Below are 16020 nucleotides of genomic sequence, written 5' to 3'. Positions count from 1 at the left end.
CTGAGACTCGAGGAAAAACCTCCGAAAGCCTACTGAAAATAGCGAATTTGTGAGGTCTTGACCACAGCCAGTCAGACTGCTACAAATGTTCCAAACGGAAAACAAAAAAAAACTCAAGGCCTCGACCATTATTTATCTTCTCATAGGCTGCTCACCGCCTGTCTGCCAATTTCTTTCTAAAAGAAACCGGGACAAAACACACCGCTTAAAGTCACAGAGATAGTAAAAATTGCCGATGCTGGAGTCAGAGATAACACAGTGTGGAGCTGGAGGAACACAGCAGGCCAGACAGCATCAGAGGAACAAGAATGACATTTCGGGCCAGGTCTGAAGAAGGCTCCATAACTGAAACAAGATAAGAAAGTGTGGAGCTGGATGAACACAGCAGGCCAATCAGCATCTTAGGAGCACAAAAGCTTTTGATGTTTCGGGCCTAGACCCTTCATCAGAAAAGGGGGATGGGCAGAGGATTCTGAAATAAATAGGGAGAGAGGGGGAGGTGGACCGAAGGTAGAAAGAGGTGACAAGACAGTTGCAGTGGGAGAGAGATCCCCTGAGGCTGGTCCGGAGGGAGGAGGGTAACTTCTTCAGGTTAGGCATCCTGGAAGAGGCTTCACAGTGAGGTTAAAATTGTGATCAGACCTGAAATAACAGCTCCTGTTCCTTTGATGTTGCCTTGCCTGCAGTGTTCCTCCAGCTCCATACTGTGTTATCTGTCAAAGCTACAGGATCGTTGCACTGTAAAAATGAACATGTTTAGTTGTTAACCAAAGTATTGTTACATTAAAAAAACAGGGTTGAAGTCTTCATTTTCTCAACCCACCGTAATTCATTGCAACTCTTGTTCTAGCTTGCAAATAAGTACATCAGCTACAGAAAATATCCTTAAATGTTTCCAGCTCTATTTTTATCAACTAAGTTCAAGCTGCCTGCTTTGTCCTGGATAGTGTCAAAACAATTAAATGTTCCAGGGGCTGCAATCATCCAGCCAAGTGGAGAATATGACATCACTGTCCTGATTTGTGACTGGTGATAGTGAACAGCTGTTTTGCAGAGGGGGTGAGTTAGTTAATGCAGAAATCCTAGCATCAGACCAGCTCACATGGTCACAATATTTACGTGTCTGCCTCATTTCAGTTGCTGGTCAATGGTCTGCATCAGGATATTGATAGTTGGGGATCGATTCAGCAATGGTAACACCTTGATTGTCAAGGAGATAATTTGGATTATTTCATTTTCGAGAAAGCTGTCATGACAGAAACGTTACTTGGCACTTATAAGTCCACTTTTTCATTTTGTCCAGCTCTTGCCACATTGCAATTTCAGTTATCTCAATGTCTAAAAAAGTTGTGAATGGTGCTGTGCATTGTGCACTCATCCGAGAACACTCCAATTTCTGATGGAGGGAATGTCAGTGATAAAGTAAGTGGCGATGGTTGGGCTGAGAGCCAAACCCAGTGTGACAGCTGCAGGGATATCCTGGCACTGAAATGATTGATATTGAACACCGTAATCATCCTCATTAATGTTGCATGAGACTTCAAACATGGTGACCTTTTTCTCTCATTGATTCTAATTTTACAGACATGCTCACCTAGCTGCTGGATTTGGTTGCAAACATTTCATCACCCTAGTCGGTAACATTATCAGTGTTCCTCTGAAGCTTTTCTGATGAAGGGTCTACGCCCGAAACTTCAGCTTTTGTGCTCCCAAGATGCTGTTTGGCCTGCTGTGTTTAGCCAGCTCCACACTTTGTTATCTCAGATTCTCCAGCATTTGCAGTTCCCATTATCTCTGTTATTTAAATGCTTCAGTTTGTTGGGGTGTTTGGGGTCACTTCTAGTTCTGTTTCTCAATGGTTTGTACACCGGGTCATATCTGAAAATATCCACCTAGTATCCACACAGTGCGGCCTGACAGAGTGGTAACAGGTCCTTTGGCACAACACATCAACTTCCATGATGAAATTGACAGATGTGGGCTCCAGAATTTACAGACCCGGAAGGATGGCAATCACTCTCTATTTTTCTGTCAATAATATGGAAAATCTTGATGGCATTCTAAGTGAGACTTGATCAGTTTTAATGGAGCTTCAGCTTTAATTCCTGGCTTATATCTCTGAACTTGATCGAAAGAGATTAAATTCTAACGATGATGTTCAACATTGGTTACACTTTTACATGGGTGGGACATACCTGTAGAAAGGATTTGCTGAGCCTAATTAGTAGCAAGCATGACCAAAGCTGACTGGAAATGCTTGCAAGTGGGAGGATAAAGTTGACGTTCAAAGGTACATGAAATATGTTAAAGGGAATTCCGCAACTATGCTGTAGTTTGCACATAAATATAATATTGATAGGGACACTAACCAGGGGAGGAGGGGAAGAACTGGGCTGGTTGAACCCTGCAGCCCAAAGGCATCAATGTGGACTTCACTAGCTTCAAAATCTCCCCTTCCCCTACTGCTCCCAAAACCAGCCCAGTTCTTCCGCTCCTCTCCCTGCTGCATCACAAAACCAGCCCAGCTCATCCCCTCCCCCCACTGCATCCCAAAACCAGCCCAGCCTGTCTCTGCTTCACTAACCTGTTCTTCCTCTCACCCATCCCTTCCTCCCATCTCCAGCCGCACCTCCATTTCCCACCTACCACCTCATCCCGCCTCCTTGACCTGTCCATCTTCCCTTGACTGACCTATCCCCTGGCTACCTCCTCACCTATACTCTCCTCTCTACCTATCTTGTTTTCTCTCCACCTTCGGTCCGCCTCCCGCTCTCTCCCTATTTATTTCAGTTCCGTCTCCCCATCCCCCTCTCTGATGAAGGGTATAAGCCCGAAACATCAGCTTTTGTGCTCCTGAGATGCTGCTTGGCCTGCTGTGTTCATCCAGCTCCACACTTTGTTATCCATGGAGCAATGATTGCTGAGTAAATAGCAATTTGTAACACTGTCATCAACACTTTCCTTCTCTTTGCTGATAATGACAACAGTGATGGCTGGTCAATTGGAAAGTTTGAGGAAGTTTACAACTTACCTGAATATAAATTGTTGTGGTCGATACTTCTCTCGTTGTGGATGTCAATACTTACCCTGAAGTTGTTTAGTTGCTTTCTGGTTATTTGGCAACACGAACTATCAGGAATTTTATCCATTGGATGTGGCTCTCGTAGTTCTTTTGATTGCATGCTACATCTACTATTTTGCACGCACTTGGATGCTTCTAGTTTGGAAGCGCAATTTTAAATATCTCTGGTTAATTGAGACTTTTACTTCATTTTCGCTTTTGACATGGATTTCAGGACTTAGTAAGATTATTGTACAACAGAAATTTAAAAAAAATCTTGGGAAGTGACCCTCTGTAATTCGAATTAAATTGAGAACAATCATTATCTGAATTACATGCAAGGCAGAAATACTAAAACAAAACAAAATAATATACCCTTCCAGAAAAAAAAGAGTGGAATTAGTTGCATTATTCTTTTTTTCACATTTGGCCAAACGATTGCAGTAATTTTGATTGTCAATGAATATTTCAAAGTAAGACAAAATCATTAACCCTTAGACCAGACTGATAAGAGGAATGTGCTTGCTAAATCTTCTGAGGCTACATACAACTCCACATCCACAGCAAAGTGGTTGCAAAACAGCCTCCAAGATAATAAAGCAAGTATATTCAATCCAGCGGGAATTAGGGATTGACAATAAATGCTGGATGTGAATACCCACATGCCAAGAATAAATGAAACAAGAAAGGGTCACAAATTCCAGTTTGTATGCATGTCAGGAATGCAATGAGGAGGAACCACTTTCTTCAGAGAGTTGTTAAGGTTTGGAACGCATTGCCTGGGAAAGTAGGGGAGATGGATTCCTAAATAAAAACTGTATGCATTTCTGGAAGGGATTAATTTAGAGACAGAACAGGAGAATGAGAGTAGCTGGCAAAACCTCTGAGAGACAATACAAATAGAACTCAAATTACTAAGTTTCATCTGATATTTTCCAATATATCACCAAATAATTACAATACCACTCTGAACATCCTACTTCTGACGGCAATGCAATAGAGAGAGTTTTTTTTTTAATGGATGACAGTAGCCAGCCAGAAAGAATGCTTTGATGAGGTTGACTGGTGAGGTCAGTCACCATAGGGTAGTTGCCAAACCTGGTTTGAATATCTTAAGAAATTCAATTGACTACTTTGATCAAGCAAGGTAGCTATTACAAATTATAATTAGGCCACACCTTTACAATTCATCAATGGCAGCTGTATGAATATATGAATATCCATGTTGGAAACACATGGGTCAGACAGACGCAGATACAGATGCAAAGCACTTGCAGCAGATCCCCGTGTCGTCAGAATTGAACACTGCATTATTAAGGGTGAATGACCCTTTGAAGCAGGCACAGAAGTGTATTGCTTGTCATGAAAACTGACACTGGTTGATATAATGTGAACAACATCTGAGAAATGTGCCTATTTGAGTCTGTCTCTAATTCCAGGGAACTGGAGAGGACCTAATTCTGGTGAGTAACTCATGGCTGTAATGGCCCCGAAGTAAGTGGAGACAAAGGAAACAGTATGTGTTGCAGCAGAGTGAGGTTGTTCTTGAGGAGTGAGGTATGATGATGTCATTGTGAGTGGGTAAAGCAACGGGTGAAAATATCAATCATTCTGATGAGTAATAAATGTCACATTCCTGTGGACACAGGAAACTTCCATCTCTAGTGGACAACGTTAATTCAGGACTGTATAATGCATTAATACCACTCTTATCTATCGCTCACGTTGAGCAGTCAATGAGATTTCAAGAAAGAATCTAGGACTACAAGACCTCACAAAAGAAGCTGCCATCTTCAGAAACGGGACATCACGTGCCTCGTACATGCTACAGCAGTGCAGCTACTCCTGTATTTTTGGGATTTTAAGGGTTTATTTTCCACGAATTCATGGAACACAGACTTCATTGGTAGGGCCATCATTTATTGCTAATGCTGTTTATCCTTCAGAAGTTGATGGTGAACTGCAGTATAGAGCCACCATAGTCAACTTATAATAGGTACCTCCTTGCAATGCAGTCAGAGAGAACGTTTCATGATGTTGTCCCAGCAAATGAATGTATGTCATTATATTTCAGAGTCTGAAAGCTCAGTGGATTTGACAGGAGCTTGGACGTGGTGGTGTCTCCATGTATCTGATGTCTTGATCCGTTTAGATGATCTTTGTTGTGTAATTTCAATTGTAAACAAATTGACATCGCAATAATAAAGAAAATTGATTTAAGCACGTGTGGATGCACAGTGGCTCAGTAGTCTGGGCCACATGGTGGCTTAGTGGCTAGATGAAGTTAGGCTGTGATGATCTGAAGATTCGTGTGGACTTGTTGGGTGGAAGGGCCTGTTTCCACACTGCAGGGATTCTGAGCTGTAACATGTGCAAAATAACATCCTCCAGATAATGGACTGACAAACTACATGTTAGAATTTCAATTTTCACAATTACATTTGTATGAATGTTACCTGATAGTGGATCCGTAGCAGCTGAAAAGCTGTATTAATTTTAATGCTGAAATGCTGGTGCATGCTATTCAAGTCAAATAATGGATTGTCACAATTTTAAGTAATTTAGAATGTGGGACTTTTTGAATGTTTGTCATTCAGATATTGTATGTGGATATTTGTCAAAGAAAGCCAGGGAAAATGAGATTGCATTTTGTGCAATCATAAGTTTATTATTGAAAGAATTCATGGTCAAACACAGGAAAAGGATTAACTCCTTCACCCCATTGACACTTTCTCTTATTCAATTAGATTATTGCTCGTCTGCAAGCTAAGTGTGTGGCTTTGGCTACATGACCTCAAAAATTGATCAATCAGAGCCTTTACATAACAATTCCAATGCATTTCGGATGACAAGTATCTCGATTTATCCAAATTACTTTTGTGGAAAATTGATTCCAACATTGTTGCCTGCGTAGCGTTGTCCCAATTTTAAAGTTATGACTGATGTTGGATGTTTAGACTGGTAGAATTTCTTTATCTCTATATGCCTGTTAACCTGCTTTTCACCATTTTAATAATTTCATTTAGACAACTTCTTATGTGATAAATTATGGGAGGGCAGTGCTGACCGGAAAACAAGATTACAACCTGAATCAGATCACCCATGATGCTGTTGATGATGGAGCATTCTCAAAAGTTTGAATAACTTAATTCTGCTCCCAAACGCTTTGCTGCTCGTCGAAGTTCTGTAATAATTGAAGTGCAAGGCAAGACATGAAACCGGGTGCCACAATTTAAAGTCGAGGAAAAATGAGAAGATTCTTTTAACTTCACGTGCCTTTGAGTATCAAATGTTTACGTGTTTTTTTCTCTGATGGTATAAGATAATGTAACGTTTAGAAAGAAAAAATGAAGACAGATAGGCCAAAGCTTGATGCCAGAAGACCGAACACTTCTGCAGTTATGCATTTTCCAGGGGAACTCATAGAAATGAGAATGATCGTTATTCAAACAACACTGATTAGAAGCATGCTAAAAGTAGTAAATTTATCTTTGTTGAAATTATCAGGTAGTTTATGTACTGAAAGGTAACAACAAAGCAAACATAAGGCAAACTAATACAATGTTTAAAATAATTAACAGTTTTCAATGGTGGTGACGTAATTACCCGGGTCATGCGTACGAAGACACTGGAGAAATGTAAGGATGGAAGTGGCCAGGCGCAGTTGCACTGACATAAACCCTTTCATTGTGATGTCATTAGGAAAGATCGCAATAAAGGCCATCATTACCACTGGCCAAAACACAGGAAATGAAAATCACAAAAGTAATTGGCCTGCTGTGTTCATCCAGCTTCACACTTTATTATCTTGGATTCTCTAGCATCTGCAGTTTCCATTATCTCTAAAACGAAATATTGTGTGGGGTAGCAAGAAAGACCAGCCTGAAGTTATCCCAATGAACATTCTTGTGCAAAGAAATGACAGCACAGTGGCCAAAAGAAACCAGAAAGCTAAATTCTGAGCAAAAACCATAACTGCTGGAAAAGCTCAGCAGGTCTGGCAGCATCTGTGAGGGAGAAAAATACTCAACGTTTCAGGTCTGGTGACTCTTTCTCAGAACAGTGTTGGTTTTTATTAAGTTTAATTGAGTTGTTTGTGTTAACAATGGGAGTGTTCATGTGAACATTATGTTTACAGTCACTGTGAAGCTAGTTCCAACTAATGACAATGTCGCTAAAACAATTCCCATGTTGATCTCAATGGAGAGCAATTATGTTATCTTCAGTATGCATTGATTTCGCTGTTCATATGGCCAATAATCCTCAGGGCATTTTAGACACATTTTGAATCTTTTTTTAGAAATGGTAAAAGCACATAAAGTTCATTTTTATTGAAAGTAAAATGATACGAATACGTTAGAAAATATGATCAGTTAGTGATAGTGTATGCACGTGTGTGTGTATGTGTGTGCTTTATACATACAATATTGCTTATCGTCAGCACACTGCACACAAACAAACGTAAATAGATTGTCCTTTTCTGGCACCTTTCCTTGTCCCAGCTGTGCAACTTTCAAAGCACCTTGTTTGTGGTACCTAACGAAAATAAGATGAACAATGTCGCAGAGCCATAGATTCCTACAGCACAGCGACAGGCCCTTCAGCCTGAACTGGTCTGCACCAACCAAAATATCCATCTATGCTAACCCAAGTCCTTGTAGTTGTCCCACATCCTTCTAAATCGTTCATTCAAAAGCCTTTTAAATGTTGTTAATGTGCCCTCCTCAAACACTTCCAGTGCCCGTTAATTCCATACGCGGCTCGTGTAACAAAATAATTGCCCCTCATGTACCCACATATTATTTCCCCAAGCACCTTGAACCGATGCCATCTAGTCCTTGATTCGCCAACACTGGGGGAAAAAAGAAACTGCGTGCATTCACCCTATCTGTGTCTCACATGATCTTATAGACTTCAAACGATTACCCAACAGTCTCCTATGCTTTTTTTTTAAAAAAGTCCTAGCTTGTCCAACCTCTCCCTACAACTTTGAGTACTGGCAAAATTCTTGTAAGTTTCTTCTGAGCAGTTACAATTTTCATAATATCCTTCCTATCATTCGGTGAACTAAACTGAAAACAGTTCTGCAAGTGCGGGCTTACTAATGGCCTGTACAATTGCAACATAACTACCCAATTTCTATACTCAATGCCATGACTGATGAAGGCCAGTGTGACAAAAGCCTCCTTCACTGCCCTTTGTCCCCATGTACTTGTTTCAGAGAATCGTAAGCCTGAACTTCAATGTCCCTCTATTAGCATACAATCCTTAAGGCCCGACCATTCACAATGAAGTTTCTACATTGATTCAACTTTCCAAAATGCAACACTTCACACTTATCTAAATGAAACTGCATTTGCTATTTCTCAGCCAACTTGCCAGCTGATCAAGATCCTGCTGTAATGTTTGAAAACCTTCCTCACTGTACACACCGCTGCCTATTTTAATGTCATTCACATACTTACTAATCATGTCTTTTACAATCTCATCCAAATCATTAATACCTATAACAAACAAAAATGGGCCAAACAGCATTCCTTGAGGAACATTACTAGTCACAGGCCTCCAGTGCAACAAGCATCCTTCCACTACTGCTCTCTTCTTTCCACCTTCAAGCCAATTGCGCATCCAAATTGCCAGCTTTTACCTGTCTAATTGAATCATAATCCTGGAACAGTGTCAACACAGCACCAAATAAACAGGTGATTTAAAAAAATAGGTCACCATCACCACAAGGTCAGCCATAAATGGTTTTGTCAATCATGCCACATTACAGGAAAGATTAAAAAGAAGTGGACATTATAAACTAAATTGTACAATTTTGAGGTTTGTCCAAAGCAACGACGTTGAGGATACACTGAAATTGTAGCAATCATTATTTGTGGGCAACACCTGGGCGGTCAAATACATGGAATGGTTATTGATATGAACCCTGACCAGACCACCAATTTTATGTTAGTGTGTCAGTAGAGATCACCATGCTATTTCCACTATGGGGACATCAAACTATGCCATGAACTGTTCATAAATCAGCAATGTTTACATGTTTCAACTATAGCCAACATCCAGTGACTTAGAAGACAATAAAGATGGGCTTTGAAGACACAATGAGACTGTACTAAACAAGATGCCAATACAATCTCTAACACATGTACAACTTCTTCTTGACAAACAGAATCAACATTTGATAAACATTCATATGTACTTTGAACAAAATCCTGGAATACCTCTCCAAAGGCATTATGGGAACACATACTGCACATGGGCACATGGCCTGTAGTGGTTAACATAAGCAGCTGAACACCACCTTCTAAATGATAACTAGGGATGGGCAATAAATACTGACAAGACAGCAAAATCCGTACACCATGAGTGAATAAAGAAACACATCATACACCCACACATCAAACAGGTGTTGCAATCAAAATAGATTCCATGGATTTCTCAATAACTATTCACGTATTTAAATGACTTGGTAGATCATAGATTCTCATGAAACTTTGCAATGGAATACAAATCTTCATTTTTGATGATCCATCCTTCAAACTCCCTCTCAAAAGCTGTTGCCACATGGACTCCCTCAATATCTGTTTTGTTCTAGTGTTACATACTGCTCCCCTGGATTCATGTTACTCTGGAAGCAGAGATTGTCCTCCAGTAGGCTTTCACAAGGATAATTCCAATTCTTCTATGACAGGTTACCTCACTGAACGAGATCAGCTCCAGGAATTATCTCCCAATCTCTGATCTTGCTGCATTTCATTAGATAAACACAGTTGCTTATAAACTTCTGACCTCTGCGGCACGGAAGTATCATTGCCGAGAGATGTTGTGTAACCTACGACTTTCACAGCCTCCCTGAGTCGGGACCCAGCAGCCATCCCAAATTTGGAAATCCCCAAGACTTCTGAGTTTTGACTCCAAATGTCAGTTGTCCACCAATTCTTTATTTCCCTCTAACCATTGATGTGAAACCCATGCAGATACAGGAATATTTTGAGAGTGAAATGCTCTTTGGACGGTCAGTGTGCCCTCCGTTCGACAAGTGGCTTGTTTGCACACTCGATGTAATCTATTAACAGCACAGACTTTCAACTGTTCTTGAATTCTCACTATGTACACAATATGTTTGGCTCCCAACCTGACAGTATAATTAATTGCTGTACTCGTAAAAAATTAGCAAACATCTCTTTTTCCCATATTTACTGATGTTCCATTCAATAAACCCTTTTTCTGGTTTGAAAGGCTGTTCAGTCAACTCTGAACTCTCCCTAATGGCATTTTAAGCTCTTCCACTTTCATTGAGCAGAATTAAAGTTTACCACAAACCAACTCTGGATTGGAGCACATTCTGAAAATTATATTTCAAACAGAATATTAATTTGCACCAGAAAAAAAGTACATAATTGGAGAAATTCAAGCCTGAACATGGATACAGAGAAAATTTACACCAGTAAGAAGAAAGGATGTTAGACTTCAAAATGTGGAGATACAGTTGAGGAAGGATTCTGCCTTTATGCACAGAAGATTCGGTGAGATTTGTGAGAAGTCAACTCGTAAAGACATTTAAGTAAATGCATTGGAGAAAATATTTCCAATAACAGAAGACCCAAGAGTCAGAAGACATAATTTAAGAAAACATAAAGACAACCAGAACTGTTTATTTGGAAGAAATGTATGATCGGGACTGCATAGCAAAGAATTCAATCTCCGTGTTCCCAGCTGTAAACCCTGGGTGAACCAGGAAATCCACTCCCTACTGAAAACCAGGCGTGCAACATTCAAGTCAAATGACTGAGGCCAATAAAGGAAATCCAAATATGACCTTAGCAAAACCATCAAGGATTCTAACGGGAAGTACCTGAACAAGTTGATGCCCAAATCTACCAAAAAAACTCCCCTGTCCCCTATGGCAAGGTCAAAACAACATTAGGGGATAAAAAATGAAGCACAGCAAGATAGCAGACAAAGACACATCCCTCCCTGATGGATTCAATGTTGTTCCTTCATAACCACTGCAGACATTAGCGGTGTCTATCTGGGCATCAACCCAAGGAAAGCAATGGGCCAAAACAATGTTCCCAGCTGAGCACTCAGGTCTTGTGTGGACCAATTGGCGAAGGTATTCACTGACATTGTCAACCCCTCCCTCTTAAAAGCTGAGGTTTCTGCCTGCTTCATGATGGCTATCATCTCTGTACTGAATAAGACGCATGTAATGTACCTTGATGACTAGTACTCAGTGGCTCTAGCCTCAATAGTCATGAAGTACTTCGAGCAGGTGGTCATGGCCCACATCAACTCCAGTCTTCCAACCTGCCTCGATTCCCCTACAGTTTGCCTACTGACGTACTAGGTCCACAACAAATCGTATATCCCAAGCCGTGCACTCATTCAAAGAACATCTGAACAGCAATGACATTCCTGATCATTGACTAAATCTACGCCTCCAACACCATTATACCCCCACAACTGATCACAGAATTCCACGACCTTGGTCTTGGCTCCACCATTTGTAACCGGATCCTTAGCTTTCTAACCCACAAACTGAAGTCTGTAAAGATAGGTAACTGAACGTCCTCCACAGTAACACCCAACACTGGAGCAAACCCCAACACCATCCCCCCCGCTTTGCCAAAGATACATCTTCATCCCCCCACTGTACTCCCTGACCTGTACTGTGTCACCAAAATCAAAAATTAATGCAATCTACAAGTTTGCTGATGGTGCCATAGTAATAGCACGGATATCAAACAGTGACAAATCAAAATGCATAATGCAGATTGAGGACTTGGTGAAAGGGTGCAAAAAGAACAACTCTCTCAACTTTGGCACAAGTAAAGAACTGATCACTGACTTCAGAAAGAAAAAAGGAGAACACAGCTGCATATACATCGACAGAAGTGAGGCTGAGAAGGTGGACAGCATCACACCTTCAGAGTGACAATGACTAACAAAATGTGCGGGACGACCCACATGGATACAATGGTCAAGAATACACAATAATGCCTCTTCTTCTTCAGGCAGCGCATTAAATTTGGCATGCCCAGAAGAATTCTGAATAATTTCATTAGATGCACGATATAAAATCATACTGTCTTAGTGCATAATGGCTTGGTATGGCAACTGCTCTGCCAGGACTGGAAGTAACTGCAGAAGGAGCTGTTTACAGTTCAGACAATTATGGAGGTAACTCTTCCATCCATGGAGTAACATCTTCATGATTCACTACTGCAGAACGGCTGCTAACATCATCAATGCCCCATCTCACCCTGGTAATAATCTCTGACAACCTTTTCCATCAGTGTGAAGATAAAGAAGTCTGAAAACTTGCAACAGCAGATTCCAGGGCAGTTGCTTCCTGGCAGTTATGAGACTGATTCATAAACTCACTAGCCTCATATAATGTTGATCTTGCCTCGCCAGCCCTTTTTAATGTAATCTGTATGCATCGATTTCAGCGTTTTTGATCTGTACATCCTTGCTTACTATGATCTGCCTGTACTACTTGGAAACAAAGCTTTTCACTTCGGTACAAGTGATAAACAATCAATCAATGAAATGTTAGGAGAAGCAGTTTCAACAACAAAATTCACAACTGCATTGGATAAGTACTTGAAGTAGTGAAAAATTACTTATCAGAAGGGAGCATAGAAACGAGCTTAAAACGTCTGATACAGTGCATTTATCTAAATAGATCTATGCATTGCATTATTCGATGATTAATTGCAAATGTAGTATTTAAATTAGGGAAATGTTTGAATGAATCTTTTGTTAATTTCTAGCAAGCAGGTATTATTGGAAAGGCTATCATTACTCTGCAATCGCAAAATATGTTTGCAAGGTTGGTGGTCAATTACTCTCTTGAGGTACTGCACTCCTTACAGCATAGACACAGCCAGCCAGCACTGAAAAGCAAACATCTAAGTCTGTGAACTATCAATAGTAAAGACACAACAATGTATTTCCAAAATACCGAATGGTGCATCAAGAAATTATGAGCATCATGCAGTGAGTGGTTAGAATCCGGAACATGCTAATTAATACAGTCATGGAGACAAATCAATTCGTGGCTTCCAAAGGAAATTAGATAAGAGCCTCTAGATTAATTTGTGTGTAGTTGGCAGGAAAGGAATAAAAAAATGGAAGAAAGCGAGTTTACTCTTGAAATGGCCATGTGCAAATTCAATGAGTTGAATGCCCTCCTTCTTCGTGGTAACCATTCTCTGTTAAGATGGTTTGAGGCTTGGAGGGGAGCTTTCAAACAGCAACATTCACAAGCACCTGCTGTCATTACTCATCTAGATAGTAGTCGTCCTGGGTTAGGGAGGAAGCACCTTTGTAAGTTGCTCCAGAGCATCTTATAGACGTTACACACTGTTGCCACTGTGCACCACTGAAATTGAAGTTCGGGTTTAATGTGATTCATGTTTTATTCAAATCAACTGTTGTTGTCCACGATTTTCTTGAAGCCCCGTGGGGGTTGCACTGCCCGGAAAAGTGACCATAACCCATCAGCTTACTGATTTGTGCCTCATGGCATGTGAAAAGATTTAGTGAAACCAGGATGAGAGTTCTTCCACTCAAACTACCCAGCCTGTGCAAGGACAATATTTCTTTGGCTTCTCCATGCCAATGGCATCATGCAGGACATTGAAAGTGGAGAATTTATGAATTGTAACATAAACTAAAGGGAAGCGGTGATGATTGAGCTCCACTTTGTTGAAGGTGGTCATTAATTGGTACCTGTGCTTAAATGCATGTTAATTGTCACTTAACCATTCCAAACCTGAAAAAAAACATCTATGGCTTTTTTGCATGCGGGTTTGAACTACACCACAGAGATCAGTGTTCTGAGGACCCAGTCATAGTACGTTTTATCTCCAAGAACATTATGCTAAGTATATCTCTAGCCAATAGACTTGTTTTCCAGGGTTTCAATTTTATTTGGGTTTCTTAAAGCTGCCCTCTATCAAATGCTGTGTCACTCGAGGTGCAGCATGCTTTTCACTCATTTTTAGAATTCAACATGTTGCCTCTATTTTGACTAAATTAGGAATGTGGGCTTACCTGGAGTCCAGTCAGAACACAAAGTTACATTTACACTTGCTAGATCCAAATTGGTAAAGTCAGGAGACCAATGAAAAACAGATGCTTAGCATTAATAATTGTTCAGCTGAACGTTGCTGTCATACTGCACATGAAATTCAATGTGAATGGTATGATGCTCATTTTGAAAACAAACTGCTGTGCCATGTTTTCCCCATGATCTGCAAAGTAGTCACTGAACTGGATGTAGAAGGTACAACACCCATCTGCAGACTCTTCAGACTTGTCGTCATTTCTGATTGTCTCCCATTAACTCAGTTGACAGTATTGTTGTCTTCTCTTCAGTCAGGCCACCTTGATCCTTCTCCATCATTCAAAATGGTATTGCATGATCTGTCGGAAGCTGCTACAACAGTTCCCTCTTTTCTCCTCATTCCGCTCAATGGAATGGTGGATTGAAATTCAATTGAGCTTGCCGTTGAATATATTTGATGATTCAACTTCTACTGTTACCTGTGAAAGTGAATTCCAAAGATCACAAGTCACGGAGAGAAGAAATTCTTCTTCATCTCCACCTAGTGAGAGAACTGAATTATTTTTGAAATTATGTTACATTTTTCTGTCTCTCCTACGAAAGGGATTGAGGTGAAATTACTCCACAACAGATTCTACTCGATGTCTTTGTCTATTCACTTAACCAATCTTTATCTCTTTGTAGATATTTTGTCCAAAAGATTTTATGCCATGAGAATGATTTCCTGCCCTTCTAACATCAGCAATTTTGGCTGCAAATAATTCTATCCCTTCAAACAAATCATACAAATTTTAAATAGCTACAGGAGTATTGTTGATGCATACTATTAGTTACAATGTACGGACTTGTGGATGACTTACCTATCATGACTCCTGTTCATTAGCAAATCTTATATTCGTGTTAATAACCACTTCCAAAGACAACGAGTTCAAACCTTGTGTTAACCTTATATGTGTCAGCCTGAGCAGCAACATTACCACTCAAAAACGCAAATGCAAAAGCAACATCCCTCCGAGGACCGTTGTACTGTCCTTCTGGGCTAATCACGCCCCACCCTTCACCACAACACCGCCCACACCAATATCCTATTTGGGAAAAACAGGTCTACACACATCTTGCCATCGAGGATTGTGAACTTCTCCCGCACTCAGAAGTCAGTTCGAAACAACTGAGTAAGTTTGATAAGTATGACTTCCAAATTATGGAGCTCCATTGAGCAATCAGGATTTTATTTCAAATCAAACATTTAATCATCTTGCATTCAATAAGTGTTTCATTAATTTTGCTCACTATGAAAACGAACACGTCTAACAGATTTATTTTGATAGAAAAGGATGCATACCCATGGGCATATTCTCCAAAATTTGCGCAAATAATGCCTCTAAGTGTTGAAAACACCAGCTTGTTAACTCTATTGGATTCAATCACGGTGGAAAGCTAAGCGTGCAGTACATGATAGTTGATATACATGGCATATATTTAAGGAATGATCGAGTAAATTCGGTGCTGAATATGAGTAACGTACAATACAGCAGTGAATTACAGCATCTCACGAGAAAATACACAAATATTGATAGATAAGTTCTCAAATTAAATCTCAATGGAATGAAGAAAGTCGTGGAATGGGGAAGGAACTGAAAGCGACTTTGATCCGTATTTAAATAAATACTGATAGAACATAGAACATAGAACAGTACAGCACAGAACAGGCCCTTCAGCCCACGATGTTGTGCCGACCATTGATCGTCATGTATGCACCCTCAAATTTCTGTGACCATATGCATGTCCAGCAGTCTCTTAAATGACCCCAATGACCTTGCTTCCACAACTGCTGCTGGCAACGCATTCCATGCTCTCACAACTCTCTGTACGCAAT

The sequence above is a fragment of the Stegostoma tigrinum genome, chromosome 14, assembly GCF_030684315.1.
Source record: "Stegostoma tigrinum isolate sSteTig4 chromosome 14, sSteTig4.hap1, whole genome shotgun sequence".
Classification (NCBI taxonomy): Eukaryota; Metazoa; Chordata; class Chondrichthyes; order Orectolobiformes; family Stegostomatidae; genus Stegostoma; species Stegostoma tigrinum.
This window is presented reverse-complemented; position numbering follows the sequence as displayed.